The sequence below is a fragment of the Dermacentor silvarum genome, chromosome 5 (genome assembly GCF_013339745.2).
Source record: "Dermacentor silvarum isolate Dsil-2018 chromosome 5, BIME_Dsil_1.4, whole genome shotgun sequence".
NCBI lineage: Eukaryota > Metazoa > Arthropoda > Arachnida > Ixodida > Ixodidae > Dermacentor > Dermacentor silvarum.
In genome coordinates this window covers 173123778-173140214 of record NC_051158.1, presented here as the reverse complement: position 1 = coordinate 173140214, position 16437 = coordinate 173123778, and the positions used below count along the sequence as shown (strand labels likewise).

Genomic DNA, 16437 nt, shown 5'->3' with positions numbered 1-16437 from the left:
TCGTCGTGTCATTCTCATTTTTTAAATAGTCATCGGTATGTTTGCTCCATCGTCTTCATTTTCCATTGTGACACCCTTGTTGTCATGCCATTATCTTCATGTAAACATTGCCATTCCATCATTGCCGTTGCATCGTCATACAGTCATCTTCATCCCATCATGGTCGTTGCATATGTCCTACAGCCCAGAGAATGCATCATGGTCATAGTGTCATCGTTATCTTCATACCATCATGGTTGTTTTGTCGTTCCTCTATCATGCATGTCATGTGTATGATTAAAAGTTTACGTTGAGCGAGGAGGTTCCCACTGAAAATGTATCCAACTGCCTCATGTGGTCTCTACTCGCAAATGATCGCTAAGCAGGATCAGCATTCTCACAAGCAGCAATGAAAGATTCACTTAAATCGATTTGCACAGCGCGTGGGATCCATGGATCTTGCATTTTGCCTAAATCAGAATGCAGACAAGAATCGCACACCTGCTGACTTCTCCCTCAGCAGTAGAAAGTCATATACACTTGCGCAGGTCGTACTAGGCAGACTTGGCCCTTTACCATAAACTCACACAAGCAAGCTGAAGTAAGAGAAGTGCCGGTAACTGCCTACCTGAGGCCGAGCTTGACTCATTCACAGCTTCTGTAGTCTGCACGCTCCTCGACACGCTCAGTGCTTTGAAGGAGCACCCGATAGACTTGTCGGCTAGAGGCACGCAGCACTGCGTGCCAACCTTGACCTGACTGACGACCTTGGAAGGGGCCTGGCATGCCACTATGGCAACAGTGATGCATTCGCCAAGGCTCATTGCATTTGTGAGGCCTGCAGAAAATAATTGGAGCGATTGCAACATTAAGAACAAGCGGCAAATACAACAACAAAAATGATGTAGGGGCAGAATACAGTGTAGCCATGGAACTCAATATAATCATGTCGGGTCCAGTAGCACTAAAAAGCTACAAGGGACAATCCACAACAAATATTTGAAAGCAGAGCAACCTTTGTCTGCACATGGTTTACGACTGCAGAACAACAGGCATGAGTTCACTTCATACCCTATTGGTGTAGTCTGACTAATGCAAACTAATTGAAAGATACCAAGGTCATTGTCATCTAAGCAGCCTTTTTAATGTCCATCACAGAACGAAGGCCTCTCTCAGCAACCTCCAATTGCCCTGTCTTGCGCCAGCCGATACCATCCTATGCTTGCAAATTTTCTACATCATCACACCACCTTATTCTCTGCCACCAGACATCTGCAGTCTTCGTAATATTCATCACACAAAAAAACACAACAAATATTGTCCCTTGCATTGGTACATTTTCATTCACCGCAATGGACCACTGGTTACCTGCCTTACACACTACATTGCCTGCCAAATTTTACTTTTATACCACAAACTCCATCCAGTCTGTGGTATGTACGTACATATGTATGTTCACATCTAACCTCTTTCCCGTCAAATAAGGCCACTGGATAGCTCATGGTCGAAACATTCAGTAGAACCCATCTCATGATGACTGTCACTATGACGGCAATGTGTTTAACATTGTATCAATACGACAACACAACGTACTGCCACCATCAAAACGAGTTATGTGAGGTGTGTCCTGCAGTAGGACTTATCTTTCATGTTTTGATAATGAAGATGTTTACTGGCATCCCCTCTGAAATGGGGCAGATACAAATAGTCACCTAGGCTGCTTAATTTAATCAAGTTTTACTACATCCAGTCGTGCCACTGACGAACTGAGATTTGGAGCAATTTTGGGAGCAGAAAATGTCAATTTTGGAGCATTTGGAGCACCCAAATACAGATTTCAGAGCACTTAGGTTCAAATATATGCCAACTACTGGACACGCCCTAGGATATTTCGAATACTTAAAATTGACAAGCGTTATTCCCGAAAGTATTTGCTTGGTCTAAAACAATGTTTCTCTGCCTCTAAATAAAAGAAAACTTGAGTACCCCTTTCATTTAAATGAAGCTAATTAACCTGTTCCTACAGCGTGCTGTAATCAGTTTATTTCAAATTAAATGAAGCTGCTCAGACGATGCCTTTTACATCATACGAATTTTTATTAACAGCTGCCAGCTTAGCCATGTTTACAGCAAGGCTAGAACACTCAGTCAGTAACACTTGGCCAGAGTTAATGTCATCAAGTTAATGTCATCTGAGCCAGGCCAGCTTTGATGAGCACCTGGTAACACTCAACCACTGCTTTAGATGACTCCAGGCAGTTTTAAATGGTCTGCTTTTCCTCGTAATGCTGAAGCCTCTGCTCAGAAACTGGCTAATTTACAACTGGAACCAACCAATTATTTGGCCACCGACATTACACAAGTACAACCGAAATTTTGGACACATTAAGGCATGCCATTCAATAATTCGGCCTATGGGTGCATAACTGTATGCTAATTTTATCGCTGAGTTTTGGCTTCGGCCGTCGGGTACGTTGCCGACATCTCCTGGAAACTGAAACGTAGGACAAGCGAACCCTGGAGAGCTAATCCCGAGTCCCACAGTCTTGGCTCCGCGCGTCTAGCATTTGTTCTTTCAGATGTTAAATAGCGACACGGTCCCAGCGACTTCAAGTTGTTTAACCCTTTCAGACGCTATGTAGAAAATTGGGTACACCAAGATGGTGCATGAACAGAAAAAGCATCGGTTAAAGTAAGGATATTTAAAACATATCCCGTACATCTTGAAATGCTTCTGATTGAAATAGTGCTGCAAGTTTGAATTACACAGGCAAATTGTTTTAGTAAAACGAGTATGAAGGTAGATGGCTGGGTATTTTGCTTGGCCTGAGTATACCATTCTAAGTGGCAGGTTCACTTCTTTCATTGCTTTCACAATGTGTTGCGCCAGTCATAGTTTTCAAGTGACTGGATAGGTGCCTTTCAAGCCTCGTAGACTTGACATAGTTAATGTTCGCATATCTTATACTCCTGCAGCGAGTTATCGCATGGAGTCCACCATTCTGTAAACTTGACAAAACTCACTAAAGAACGGAAAACTCTTAATCTATTCTGCAGCTGTAAGCTTTTCATGATTCTGAAGACATAAGAAATGCGGTGAAAGTAATATTTCAATCAACACAACTAATTGGCATCTGAAAGGGTTAAGCGGCGCAGACTACACCTTCGATGTCTGTGCCAATGAGGACAATTACTGTTGCTAAACAAGGGAAAAAAAACACCGTGATTTGGCTATGATAGGACGGTCGACTTCTGGGCCGTGTAGTTGTAGCAATGCATTCCACTCGAGCCTATATGCCACTCTTATCATCCATCGATCTCGGCCGGCTAATACCATTGATAACGCAGGCGGAGCGTCGCTCTTACCACTGACAAAGCGCAAGAAAGAGTGGCATTGGAAAAGGCATCGCTACAAAATGTTATGTTGCCAGGGGTTGAAGATATAGTGCATGCATTGATTGTACTTTCCGCACTCATCCTGTCTGGTCTTCCTTCGCGTGTCCATGTTTCTTGCACTTCAAGCATCAATCGATTGTACTTTCATCTATCTGTAGCGACAGCATGACAAGGGTAAAGATACGGAATGACCAGATCGTAGGCAAGTGTATGTGCATGCTGCCATGGGTTGACAAACATTGGCTTTATTTTTGGACAATCTCTTTTGGGGGTACTAGAAACATCAATGGAGAACAACGTTCCTGGCAAAGTGCCAAGAATGCCATCACTCGTAGATGCCGATGTGTCTGAAGCTAGTAATGCACAATCATGCAAAAGTAAACGTATCCCTGAAAGTGATCATCCGAGAATATGGCACACTTTTTTAGACACTCGTGAAATAGTCACTTTTTTTCTACCGAACTAGGATATTTCGAACTGCCGAGTATTCGGATTTTTACGCGGTCCCTGTCGGTACCCAATTATCGGTAAGTGCCGTATATATAATGGGAAGTTCGATTCATTAAGCCGCTTTAATTATGCGCGCTATGCACGTCTGCAGACAACTGCGGCAATACTAATTTTCGCACACTTCAGCTCAAAATCGTGTTTTTTTAAACAAGGTGGCACAGGATATCTCGTTCGACACAATTTGGCGAATTTGGCACCGGAGTGGGAGCACTGTACATCTATCGCTATCTGACCTCGATCTTAACTTTTGTATTGAAAACCTCTCTCACTATATTGTACCATTATCTACACTTGCAATGACTCCAGTTCTATCAGTCTCTTCCCTGCTTTTTTCCACTAATACTCTAATCGTCCCTTACTTATCTCGTACCAGATAATTCTTTCACCTTCTTTGAATCCCAACACTTCTGGAAGGTGGACACTGCCTACGGGTCTCGCTGGCCGAACATCTTGGCCACAGTGGTAGAATAGGAGAGGTGGCCAAACAAACACCGCAAGCGCGTCACCGAACCTTTCGTGTTTCTACAGCGGTCGCCAGGGGGAGACAGGGGTTTTATGGGCTGAAAGACGCGCTTCGCTAGCTTTCGCTGTGCTGTAAAAGGTGGGTTATTGTCACAAATTTTGCGGCTTTAAAACATTGTTGACATTTTTAATAGCTTGTAGAGGCTGTCTGCCGGCCTTGCTCACAAAAATGAGGATATCAGGCTCTATTGAGCTTAAAAGTTTCTAATCGGCGCAGTTAATCTCGACAAGACTGACATAGAGCTGTGATAGCAAGGGACACGTGTGTACTTTTCTGTAAGCATCAAAATTCTTACTGGCGAGCGCACAGCGGACAAAAATATTTGGTTTTCACATCACTGTGGGTAGCATTGGGCTTATGGGCGTAGTTGATTTATGATCGCCTGGCTGTAACTAAATTTCACTGTTGCGCAGTCACCAATTGTTCAATTATTGTTCAGCTCCCTTCAGGCGCTGTTCAGGCACTTGCATCAGTAGTTTCAGATGGCGAGTGCGAACGTGCACGCGCCTACGAAATGCTGGTGACCGCAAACGACGGGAGTAGATGCCGTTCTATCTAGACAGAGCGGCGCCGCCGCGCCTTCGTGTTCGCGACCACTCTGAACAACAACGAACAGAAACGGCGTGAAACACGCAGTAAGTGAAGCCGCGGTGACCGTTGTAGACGCGGCGCAGTGGACTTCACTTGGGATGCACACTGCAGACAGACACAGCACGCTGAAGCTTCTACGAGGAATATCACGGTGGCTGTGTCAATGAACTTTCATTTTTATATCAGCCGGTCCTCCCATGATTTTATATTTCAGTGACGTGCTTGGAAACTAACGTTTTCTCGGCCCAACGTTTTTTTATTAATAATATACATATATATTGGTTCACACGCCAACAGTAGCATTGGAAAGACATTAAATACTGTTTCTGCATAGTCATACATGTTAATAAAGGAGTGTTTATTAATATTGTAATGAGGAAGAAGACACAAATGTACTCGATCATGAACATATAAAAAAGATATTTGTTTCAAGCGTAATTCATTAGGCAATGACGCATGAGTCACCGTACAGTTCTCAGAACCAGTCTGCATCCAGCAAAATAAAGAAATAAAGGAATCAAATAAACAAGGAAGGAACGACACGTCTGAATTCAAGTCACACTGCAGCCGTAAATCTGCACGAAAGTCCGTTTTAAGCGACGGTAACTATTCAGTGGTATTGATGACCTCCATGGTGTACGGCACTATGACGCAAAGCTCTTTCTAAAAAGTTGGAAACGTATAAATACAGTTTGAATGCTCGCGACGCGCGCTGGCTACGTACTTTCAAGCACGGCGGACCAGAGAAATGAGCCCAGACTACCCCTGCTGCCACCTCACATAAAGCGCCGGCAACTCGAGAGCCATCGCGTCATGAGCGGTGCATTGGCGGAGCGGCACCGTTTGGCCACCTCTCCTATTCTACCACCGTGATCTTGGCATTCCATTGTGATGTGCCAAGTCGTTTCCGGGCTTTTGTTTCGCAGCACACACATGCCTCATTCTGTGGCAGATATTTGCTTCGGTATGTTCTTGTTCTCAGGCAGCCAGCTGAAGCCTCAAATAGCAAGGCTATTCCATTTCCATTATCGTACATACTTTCCCACCTGATTACTTTCTTGCTGCGTTTGTAAACTTCCAAGAACTCTTAAGAATCTCTCAAGTTTCCCCAAGAACACTCGGCACCACCTAGTGCCGCTGCCATGAAGCCTGCGCGTGGCCTCTGAAATGCCTGCAAACACAGAGAAACGTGTCATGCGGCAACCAGGCTCCTCTCTCGCTCTTTCTGGATATGCTGTGCCACTGCCAAGAAGTCCGCACGTGGCCTCCGGGACGAGAAGCGTGGCGCACCAGTGCCTGCGAATGCTGAGAATTGTTCCCTCGTTTGCCGCACACCCAGTGGAACATATTCAGTGACCCAAGTTGGCGAGAAGAGCGGCACATACCCACTGCAATTACGGCGCCGCTCATAAAAGCGTTGGCGTTAAAGGAATTCAATGAAAAGTGGCACATACCCCGTGCATTTGTGGCGCAGCCCGCTAAAGGGTTGGGTTGTCGTTCTTGAGGACGCTTCTGACGCAGGTTTGATTCCACTCAGCATCGGAGAAATTTAAGGGATATTTTTTTGTCATTGTAGAGTGGCACACTCCCAGTGACCCAAGTTGGCATGAGAAAAGAAGTTCACTGAACAGCGGTACCCACTCAGTCCCGCATCTACAGTGACACGTCGCCGTGAAAGAGGTTCTTTGAAGAGCGGCACACGTGTTAACACTGCCACGTACTCGGTGACCCAAGTTGGTGGTTGGTTTCGAACCGTTCCCTCCGCACAACAGCGCAAAGCGCCACCCATTGCACCATGGACTACCCAGTGACAATGCAAAAGTGTGTGAAATACCTTAAGAGTGCTAACGCATTAGTAGGGGCTCTCATGCAACAGATGCTGGTGAACAACAGTGGCCCCATAGAAATATAGGACAGAGCCGAGATCGGTTGTTGGTAGCTCTCAACACAGTTCTTCTGCTACGATTTATTGTCTCAGGAGAGCTGTAAACAAAATTTTTCGTTTCATCTTCTAGTGTGTTTTTTGTGATTGTACTATGCATCAAGCGCAATACAATATTACAAGTGTTTCAGCCCACACAATTTCAAATGGAAGTTTGACATCATTGTGGTAACTTGCAACATTTAAATGACAAGCATCAAGCATCCACAGCTTGAATCAGTGAGCAAGACCTGCCACCTGTCTAGCACGATAATGATAAGGTGCCACACATCACTCAAACCCCACTTACCCAAATACGCCTTTATGGGAGCAGCTCAAATATGAGAAGCCAGCAGGCAGCGCTTCCACTGGCGTCTTCCGCCACGCTCCTAGCACCTTGAAACGGTGCTAAATAAATAACTGATTGATTGATTAATTTATTGATTGAATCAAGAGCACACCCTTAGCAAATGGACATACATACCAGATTCTGGACTACGCAAATGAGCAGCAATTAGTACTTGGGGCTAATTGTTGTCAACAAGGCAGAGACAGGCTAGATCCTGGTGGGCCCAACATTATAAGGTGCAGGCCGAAGAAATCAGTAGAACCTGTAAAGACAGCAGCAGCAGCAGAGTGAAACAAATTAGACAGTTGGCTGTACACACAGCCAGGGTAATCGGTCTAGGGCACTTAAGTTGCTGCCACAACTAGAAACATGCTCCTTATGCGTCAGGGCAAAAAAAAAAAAAAAAAGTTATTTGTGAACAGCACGAGTGTACAGAATTGGTCTAGGCAGTTCGTAATTTATAACCTAAAAACGGCGCAGACACACGAATTAAGGCCCACAGTGCCTCTGTCGTCTGCCTTCTTTCTGTTTTAGAATGTCGATTACAGATGCACAGTCACATTATTTATGGGGAAAATATTAGTAGGGTTTTACATACAAAAACCACGATCTGATTATGAAGCATGCGTAGTGGGGGACGCTGGAATAATTTGGACTACCTGGGGTTCTTTAACGCGCACCTAAATCTAAGTAAAGAAATGCGGCCGCCGTGACCGGGATTTGATCTCGTGACCTCGTGATTAGCAGCCCACAAAACAACCACGGCGGCTACATTATTCATGAACGAAAGCAGCGGACATGTATACATATAGACTGATTCGTGCGCTCACGTTAACCTTTGGAAGTTCCCGTAAGCGACAGCAGCAGTCAAGTGGGGTTGTTTACCTACTTGCTCACAAGGTACATATAGCTTGACACATAAGAGCCGCTAAGAAGCTTAAAGTAAAGGAAATACGCTGCCGCTATCTCAGTGCCCCAAACGGAAGGTGCTCACAAGCTGTGAGGAAGGGGAATGAAATGCAACCACGTGTGTTACCACTGCTGAGCGCAATAGTACAACCATTCCGTACCTCCGCATGGGTAGAGAGTCATCCGTAATGGTGGACACAGCTAGCATATGCGGGCACTAACAGTTGAGTACATGGATGTGGTGGCGCGTGGGAGCTGCCACCTCTTTTACATCTCCGCTAGACATGCCAGCACAACTGTGGCTGCCTGTTGTTTAAAAACAAAGGGCAGTGCGTAGGAACTGCAGCGGTGCTCATCGAAGGCACGAATGGACAATCCCGCGATCTCTGCGAGACTGCGGCAATCGTATCGCGCTCACTGGAATTTCGAGGTCACTTATACCGCACGAACAGGGCGGTTGTTCCTACAAGTATCAGCAAAAGCACGGGTAACAGCACGAAGCTCGTAGAAGAAACACTCAGCTTAGCTTGTTGCTGCGGTAGCAACAGCAGCTGGGCAACAAATGTCAACAAGCCCTGGCCCACTGCAATGTCCGCAACGCAAAGCTTCTAAACAAGCAGAAAAAACAATGAGGCGAACGACAGCACCACAGCATGCGAAATCCGCGCTGCTTGGAACGCCGGAAAGCCTCAAAATTAACAGGAACGGTAGCAAAACAGACGACAATTTTTTTTTTTTTTTTTTCTACCGCGACTGTGACTATTGATGCAGTGGATGGATGCTATGAGCGTCCCCTTCGAAGCGGGGCGGTGGGCTCCCCACCAGGTCCTTGTTTTTATTTTCCCCAATGTCCTACCCATCTTTTTTTTTTTTTTTTTTTTTTTAAGAAGCATAAAGACTTCCCGGCACCAAACGTTCTTTACTTCAAAACAGTTCTTAAGTAACAAGCTCTACCATGTTTTAGTCTGAAATGCGTTTTTCACTAATCGAAAAATACCTCCTAGCCGTCATGTTTTGTAGGTGGGTCTCCAAACTAGTACACTCTACTCCAAATCAAGGAGGTGGCGCTCCAAAAATGAAGCCAGTCGCCGCCATCTTGCTAGAGGCGAGAAACGCGAACCGCCGTAGCGGCAGTTGCAGAGCGCAGAGTATGTTCGTCTTGTTTCAACTGTGTTTAACTGATTGTGGCATGCTTTCTGGGGGCATTACAACACCTCAGTAGGCCATAGCTGCACAGAGTCGCGTAAAGATGACGCCGGGTGTAACGTTTCACTTGGTAATGTTTGGACCCCGATCACGGAGTAAGATAAGACAGGAGCGCCGACTCCGCCGCCGCGCAACGCATTCGCTCGGGACAAAACGTGCAACGCAAATTATACATCTCGTAGCGCCATCTGTCGAGGCGCGTGGAAAACACCCAACAGCTTGCTTCCATGTGCGCATGCACTGAGAGGAGGAGACCGGCGGCGACGACGGCGCAGAACGGACAGCGCGGCTAAAGTCCCTTTTTTTAGGGACTTTAAGCGCGGCACCCGCTGAGCGTGTCGTCTGCTACAAACGTGGACCATCGGCCGTCTCAATTTGACAGCAATCAAACACAAAAAATATATGCGCACAAATAATAACAGCGCAAATAAACACATGGTAGCGCTTTTATGCACGTATGCGAAACATTTTTAGATGTCTAGGGGAAACAGACGATAAATGATGCTGTACAAAAAGACACAACAGAAGTACTTGTCTTTCACTCCTGTACGTCTGCGCGGAAGCGAAGGTGCGAAACTTTCGTGCTCCTCACTTTGTTTACCATGTCTGTAGTAAATGTATTCATGCCTGACGTTACAAGCTATCTTGTTGCTTGTGCTTGAAGAGACGGGACAGCAGGACAGGAAACGATGAAGTGTTTTGTTCCCGGCTGTAAATCTGGCTACGGCAAAGGACGGGAGAAGTTCTGTCTCTTCGCGGCACCATCTGATCCGCAGCTACTGCACCAGTGGCGACAAAAAATTCCTGAAAGTAAGCGCCCGCTTAAAGCGAAGGGCAAGATATGTGCGCGACACTTTGAGAAGCACCTTATTTCTGATAGGTACATCAGTGAACACCAAGGTATTGTCCTATTAGATGTAAAGAAAAAGCCTGGACTTCGAAAGGGAGCCGTTCCAACGATTTTTGAGGGGAGCCTGGCGCATGTTAATAATGCTGAATGCCAAGAGGAACCAGAAGACGCTGCTGCGGATGGACAGGAGGAAGTCAATGTGGCTACAACTACGCACAGTGTGGGCGCCTTTGATTATCCAGAGACATGTCGTGATGAAAATTCTAAGCCTTTCCTCCGAGAAGATTCCTTCAGTTGGCAGCCTGGCAAGGATCTGTTAAGCAAAGACAATAGTTTGAGTGTGCCTTCCAAGGAAGAATCTGCCGTAAAAAGCGGCGAAAGCAGGTCCACTGATCAAAACGGCAACACACACTCCCTGAGCGCAGATGGAAATTCGTTTTCGCAGGATCTCTTGCTCCATCCAGAAAAAGTCAAGCTTCCGCCTTCATGGGGTCACCACAAGGTACGAAAATTTTCAAATACAAATAGTTGGGTGCTGCTCCCAAAGCAACACGCCGGCTATAGGATCCTCCCCCCCCCCCCCCCCCCGCCCTTTCCTCCCTCTCTTATGTGATCCGGTTCGGAATCGACCCCGCCGCTTTGAGCGTAGTACCGAAGGCTATAGCCACGTAGCCACCGCTGCATGTACGGGAAATATTACGACTTGCTTATAATAAAAGAAACTTCCTAGGTACGATGTTATAATACAGTATAAATTTGCAGTTTCATGATAAGCCAGCAAATGAGATTAGTATTTTGGAACACAATTCACAAAGAAAATACTGCTCTCAATTGATGTCGCTAGGCAAAAGTTTTTTTCTTTTTCGTTTTTAGTAACAGCTAATTTTGCCTGCAATTCGCGGACTTGCTATGAAGGAAACAAAATTACCTGCTACGAGGGCAGCCACTCTAACGCGAATCAAGTAGGAGACGAAATTTTTTTTCTAATAAGGTTGCTAATATTTTTTGTTGATAAGTTTATTGGGAGCAACTGCTGAAAACGTTTTTACCACAGATCCGATGCAGATGCTATGGAGAGACATATTTCGGTTTATTTATACGTGTCCTTCCTGGCCATTGAAAAAGCATCACCTGATTTTTCGTGTCTCTAACATTGCAGGCGGACACGTTTCATGGACCACGTATTGTATACAGCCCAATGGCAATTGTTAGTGAAGACACAGTTCCTTCTGTTACGAAGTGCATCTACGTCACGAAAGGCCTTTATGGGAAAACTTTCGAGGCATTTATTCTAAACTGCAATTTGAGTAACATTATTGACTTTGAAGAAAAACTGACAACCATCGAAGACTTCGAGCGCATGGTAGAGACTATTGACAAGATAAAGATATGCAGGGGTGGTCCCGCAAAGCAAAAGTACCCAGGTGTGAACCCTCAGTGTGCCTACATTGACTCCTTGGGTGTGTGGAGGCACAGAAGGGGCGCTTTCTACGGCACTGAACAGTGTGGGCACTGCAAAAGACTTGGGGGCACATTGCGTTGTCATGCGATGCGCAAAAAGAAAAGAATGCAGACTTCCAGGACTACAGTAGTTGAGCCTACGATTAAGAAGCACAAGTTTGATGTTTTGCGACGACGTCAAAGCTACCTCTACAAGAAATCTTGGTCATCTCGCCGAAGGATGAGAGAGCTTCAAAAGGAACTTAAGTTGTACAAAGGAAGAATGAGCCAGATAAACCTGGGAGAACTGGAGTCAATTCTCCAGCGACTACCTGAAGGTCAACGCCTTGTCGTGGAGGAGTGCATAAAACTGGACACATACATTTCGTCAAAAGGCCGCCGCTACTCAGACAAGTTTTTGACCATGTGCCTTTTGCTACACATTCGAAGTCCCGCTGCATACGACTTTCTGAGGCGAAACGACCTGATGCCCCTTCCGCAGTGTCTACTGTGAGGAAATACATATCACTTGTGAGACCGGAGTGCGGCTTCGACGGCAAGTTTTTTGAAGCCTTCAAGAAAAGACTCCTGAGCAAGAAGGACATCCAAAGGCACGGAATGCTTGTATTTGATGAAATCCAGGTGAGCTCATCCTCGCCATTCCTTGCCTGGGACGAACGAGGAGGGTACCAATGCGCCTGATTTTTGTTAGTCACAGCCTGGTCACAGCCGTATGACTCCAACAGATTATGAAGACTATGAAAGCACAGGGGAAGTTATTTGCAGTTTTTAATTGAAGTGCAGAAATGATAAGTAAAATGTAAGTGAAGGTGGACAAAGTAACAGCTTGCCGTAGGTGGGAGCCGAACCCACAATCCCTTGCATTGCGCGTACGTTGCTCTACCAGGTGTGCATGACGGCTGTTTCACCGTGAACATTTTTATATATTTATGTATGCGTACAAAATCTAGCCCGGGTGGTGTTAGCTAGCGCCACGTGAACATTCAGAGCAGGCTTCTGACGAATAAATCTTCCTGCTACCTGAAGGTATCAAACCTGCCGGAGTCGAGAATCTCGCTGTAAAGTGCACGTAAAAAAAGGAAACCGAGGAGCCAAATTTTGTTAAAACATCAGAATTCAACAGATAATGAAAATTTGTTGAATTATAAACAACAGAGCACTAATGCTTTAGTTCAGATCTGTACTTACTAAGCAGCAAATGTGCTCCTTCAATTAGGACATTTGGTTTCAAAGCATCTCGGCTCCATTAATAATCGGACAGAAAGCCTACAATTTACGATTCCAGCAACCACATCTATCTATTTTATGTTCCACACGACAACAACCCGCACGATGTATGCTATTTCTTCCAGGTGCGACAAGGCAGAGAGGTAAACGCGAAGACATTCTCCTACATCGGTCAAGTGCAACATCACGACACCAGTGAGCTGGCAGACCATGCTTTGGTCTTCATGTTTGTGCCGTTTGCAGACAGCTACACTCAGCCTGTTGGTGTTTTTGCGTCCAAAGGGCCAACCAAGGGTAGGTGCTTGTCGTAGCTGGTACATAACAAAAGGTCACTGGATTTCTTGAAAGACTAGCGCGAGCAAGAATTAACGGAGAACACTTTACCAAAAGAAAAAAAGACAGGCCTGGAAATGAAGTCCGAACACGCTACCATTTTCGCCGTGCGCCGTACGCTGCATGTGCGAGTGAAAGCTTGCGAGGTTCAGCCAACGGTCGCGGCTCTTTCTCGCGCACGTGAGGGACGAAGGCGGGGCGGGGTTGCGCCGTCTTCTGAGGTGCGCGAGGCACAGGGGGGGGGGGGGGGGGGGGGGGGGGCGGTTGCTTAGCAATATTTTATTTAGATACCAGACCATGAAAGAGCTAGCTGGAACCGTGGAACCGTAGTCCATCTGCGTCACAATACCGGGCATCAGTACCCTTCTGAGCGAGAATACCGAGTGCAAATATTTAAAAAGATTTACGCAAACCACCAAAAAGCACCATCGTCGGAGCATATTTTATATTACAAGGAGTAATCCAAGTATGCGATGGTAACCAAATGAATACTAGTTTTGTTTAGAAGTGTTTAATAAAAAAGGATAGTTAATCACCAATTTATTTTGCTACTGAAAGCATAGCTTCGGTAACCGCATGGCTTTCTATTCTATTGTGGTAAATTGGGCAGCAGGAAGAGAGCGAGATATTAAAGAAATGAAAGCCCGTGAGGCTACTGAGAACGAAAGCCCGGTTTGCTACCTTACCCTGGGGAGAGGGGGGCGTAGAAAGATAACAAGAGAAATAGAGAGGGAGAGAAAAAGTGCACACACACACACAATCACTGCTGCCAGCAGCACGAGATAACAGTTAACAAAAATGCGAATGTAATATTGCCGTTATTAAAGGCACAATATGTTCTCTGTTATATTTCATAGAGAGTAAATGTTAGATTTGTTCACCTTCACCTTTCAGCCGCCGTGAAGGCTTTGCGGCTATCGCGTCGCGCTACTAAACACGAAGTCGCAGGATCAAATCCCGGCTCCGGCGGCCGCATTTCGATGGGGGCGAAACGCCTGTGTCCCGTGCGTTGGGTGCACGTTAAAGAACCGCAGGTGGTCAAAATTAATACGGAGTCCCCCTCTACGGCGTGCCTCTTAATCAGATTGTGGTCGTGGGATTTAAAACACGAGGATTTCATTTTTTTTTTTTTTTCACTTTCAGGTATTGAGCTTGCAAAGCTCTTGCTGGAAGCCATCACCTTACTGGAACAGGCTGGTGCAGCAGTGGATGGCGTCGTCTGTGATGGTGCGAGCACGAATCGCTCGCTTTGGCACTACATTGGTGTCTCTGGTAAAGTGGACAACCCTCAATGCTCGTTTCAGCACCCTCTTGAAGAAGAAAGGAGGATCTTTGTCTTTTCCGATGCCCCTCATTTGCTCAAATGCATTCGCAACAGATTGGTAAAAAAGAGAGCCTTAAAAGTTGGCGGTGAGCTGATACGGTGGAATGATTACGTTGCCCTTTTTAACACCGATAACAATGGCCCAGGATTTCTGAAAATCTGCCCAAAAATCACAAGGTCACATGTAAACCCGAGTCAAACAGAAAAAATGAGGGTGAAATATGCCGCACAAGTGTTCAGCAATGCTGTTGCAGATGGCTTAAAATACTTGCAAGAGAAAGAACTGCAAGCATTTCAGCAGTGTGATGGCACCATCCATTTCACGAGACTGATGAATGATATCTTCGATGCCTTAAACAGAAAGCTTCCGCACGAGGGTGTTCGTTTGGACGGGAAAGATTTTGCTGTCTTGGAGGGAGCATTACATTTTTTGGATGCATGGGAAAAAGAACTTGATGACGGGAAAATATCAAAAGATGTGTTTCTCACGAAAAGCACGAGCGAGGGTCTTCGAGTCTTACACTCAACAATTGGTTTGTGCAGGTAATTATTGACTACATGTGGATTTTCCTATGTTTTGACAAGCAAATTCAACCAAGACCCGTTAGAGCGGTTTTTCGGAACCATTCGCCAAGCAGGTGTACAAAATGATCACCCCACGATGCCAACGTTCCTTCAGCTTTATCGCCTTCTTTCTGTACAAAAGCTGATAAAACCTCCAAAATGCGGTAACTGCGAAATCACCGAGAGCGCAGAGAAGCCTTGCTTGACTGTCGAAGACATTAAATTAATTTTCGCCTCGGATGCAATACCAGAGGGCAAGATCAGTAACCTGACCACAAAACTAGACGGCCTAATTAAAACAGACCGATGGGAGTGTGAGGATATTTTTCCTGAAACAGAGGATGATCCCGCGATCATCGATTGCGTAATATACTATGTTGCTGGGTTCGTGGCGCGAAAATTTCGGCAAAAATCTAATTGTGTGACATGCAGGGACGCACTTAGTTCCACATTCCAAGACGTTCAAGAAAACCTTTCGAATCTCATTACCACCAAAACACGCGGCCGATTAACCTATCCAAACGTGCATCTTTATAGATTATAGCACGCGGCCGAGGACTACTTTTCTACCCATGCAAAGTCGACGCATGTCTACGAAGCAACAATTGACCATGTGCTGGAGACACATAATCTCAGCTTCCCTTGTGAAGTTCATAAACAAGAAACACTTGCAGGAATTCTGCATTATTATGTTTTAATGAGAATGCGGCAATTTTGCTCGCAAGAAAGCCGGGCAACACAGAAAGCATCGCGAGAAAAAAAAAGCAAGCGAAGCATCTTTGCACTTGATGGATACTAAGATGAAAAGAGTGATGAACGTCACCTTTGTATTAAAAACTTATTTCTGCTGTTATCCGTCATTGCTTGAGACCGCATGAACGGCCGTTATATGTCCTTCCCATTTTCCCAGTTTTTCTTTCCGTCTTAGTTTCTGTCATTTGTTTATTTTCTGTTCCTGTGCCATGTAGGCCACCTGACAAATGCCCTGTATTTGGCCTGTATAAAATAAATTAAATAAAATGATACATGACTTGTTTCTCCTGCTAACGTCACTCCGTGAACCGCAAGAGATATGCGCGCTACAGTCGTCAGGGCCTGCGCGGAGCAGACGACAAAACGGATAGGCAAGCAGGCGCCGCGAGAGAGTCCCCGCGCCTTTGCTCCTCTCCGCTGCAGTTTTTCTTAAGTCGTAGCGCCGTCTGGCGAACACGCTGTGAAGCAGGAGCCGGCGTTGCAGAATGTGTGCCTTCCAGACGAGCGGAGTCGGCGCTCCTGTCTTATCTTACTCCGTGAC

The 16437-nt window shown here is 45.7% G+C and overlaps 1 long non-coding RNA gene across 2 annotated transcripts; it reads right to left on the bottom strand.

Moving 5' to 3' along the window:
• Positions 1 to 466: 466 nt before the first annotated feature.
• Positions 467 to 8904, bottom strand: LOC119453920 (uncharacterized). 2 transcript variants are annotated; one of them, XR_007466781.1, is made up of 4 exons: positions 8340 to 8904; positions 7405 to 7531; positions 6046 to 6170; positions 467 to 817 (listed from the first exon to the last, which is right to left on the bottom strand). It is a non-coding gene; the product is annotated as an uncharacterized LOC119453920 (long non-coding RNA). The 2 variants fall into 2 exon arrangements; XR_005192500.2 differs by lacking the exon at positions 6046 to 6170 and having other exon boundaries at positions 537 to 817.
• Positions 8905 to 16437: the final 7533 nt, after the last annotated feature.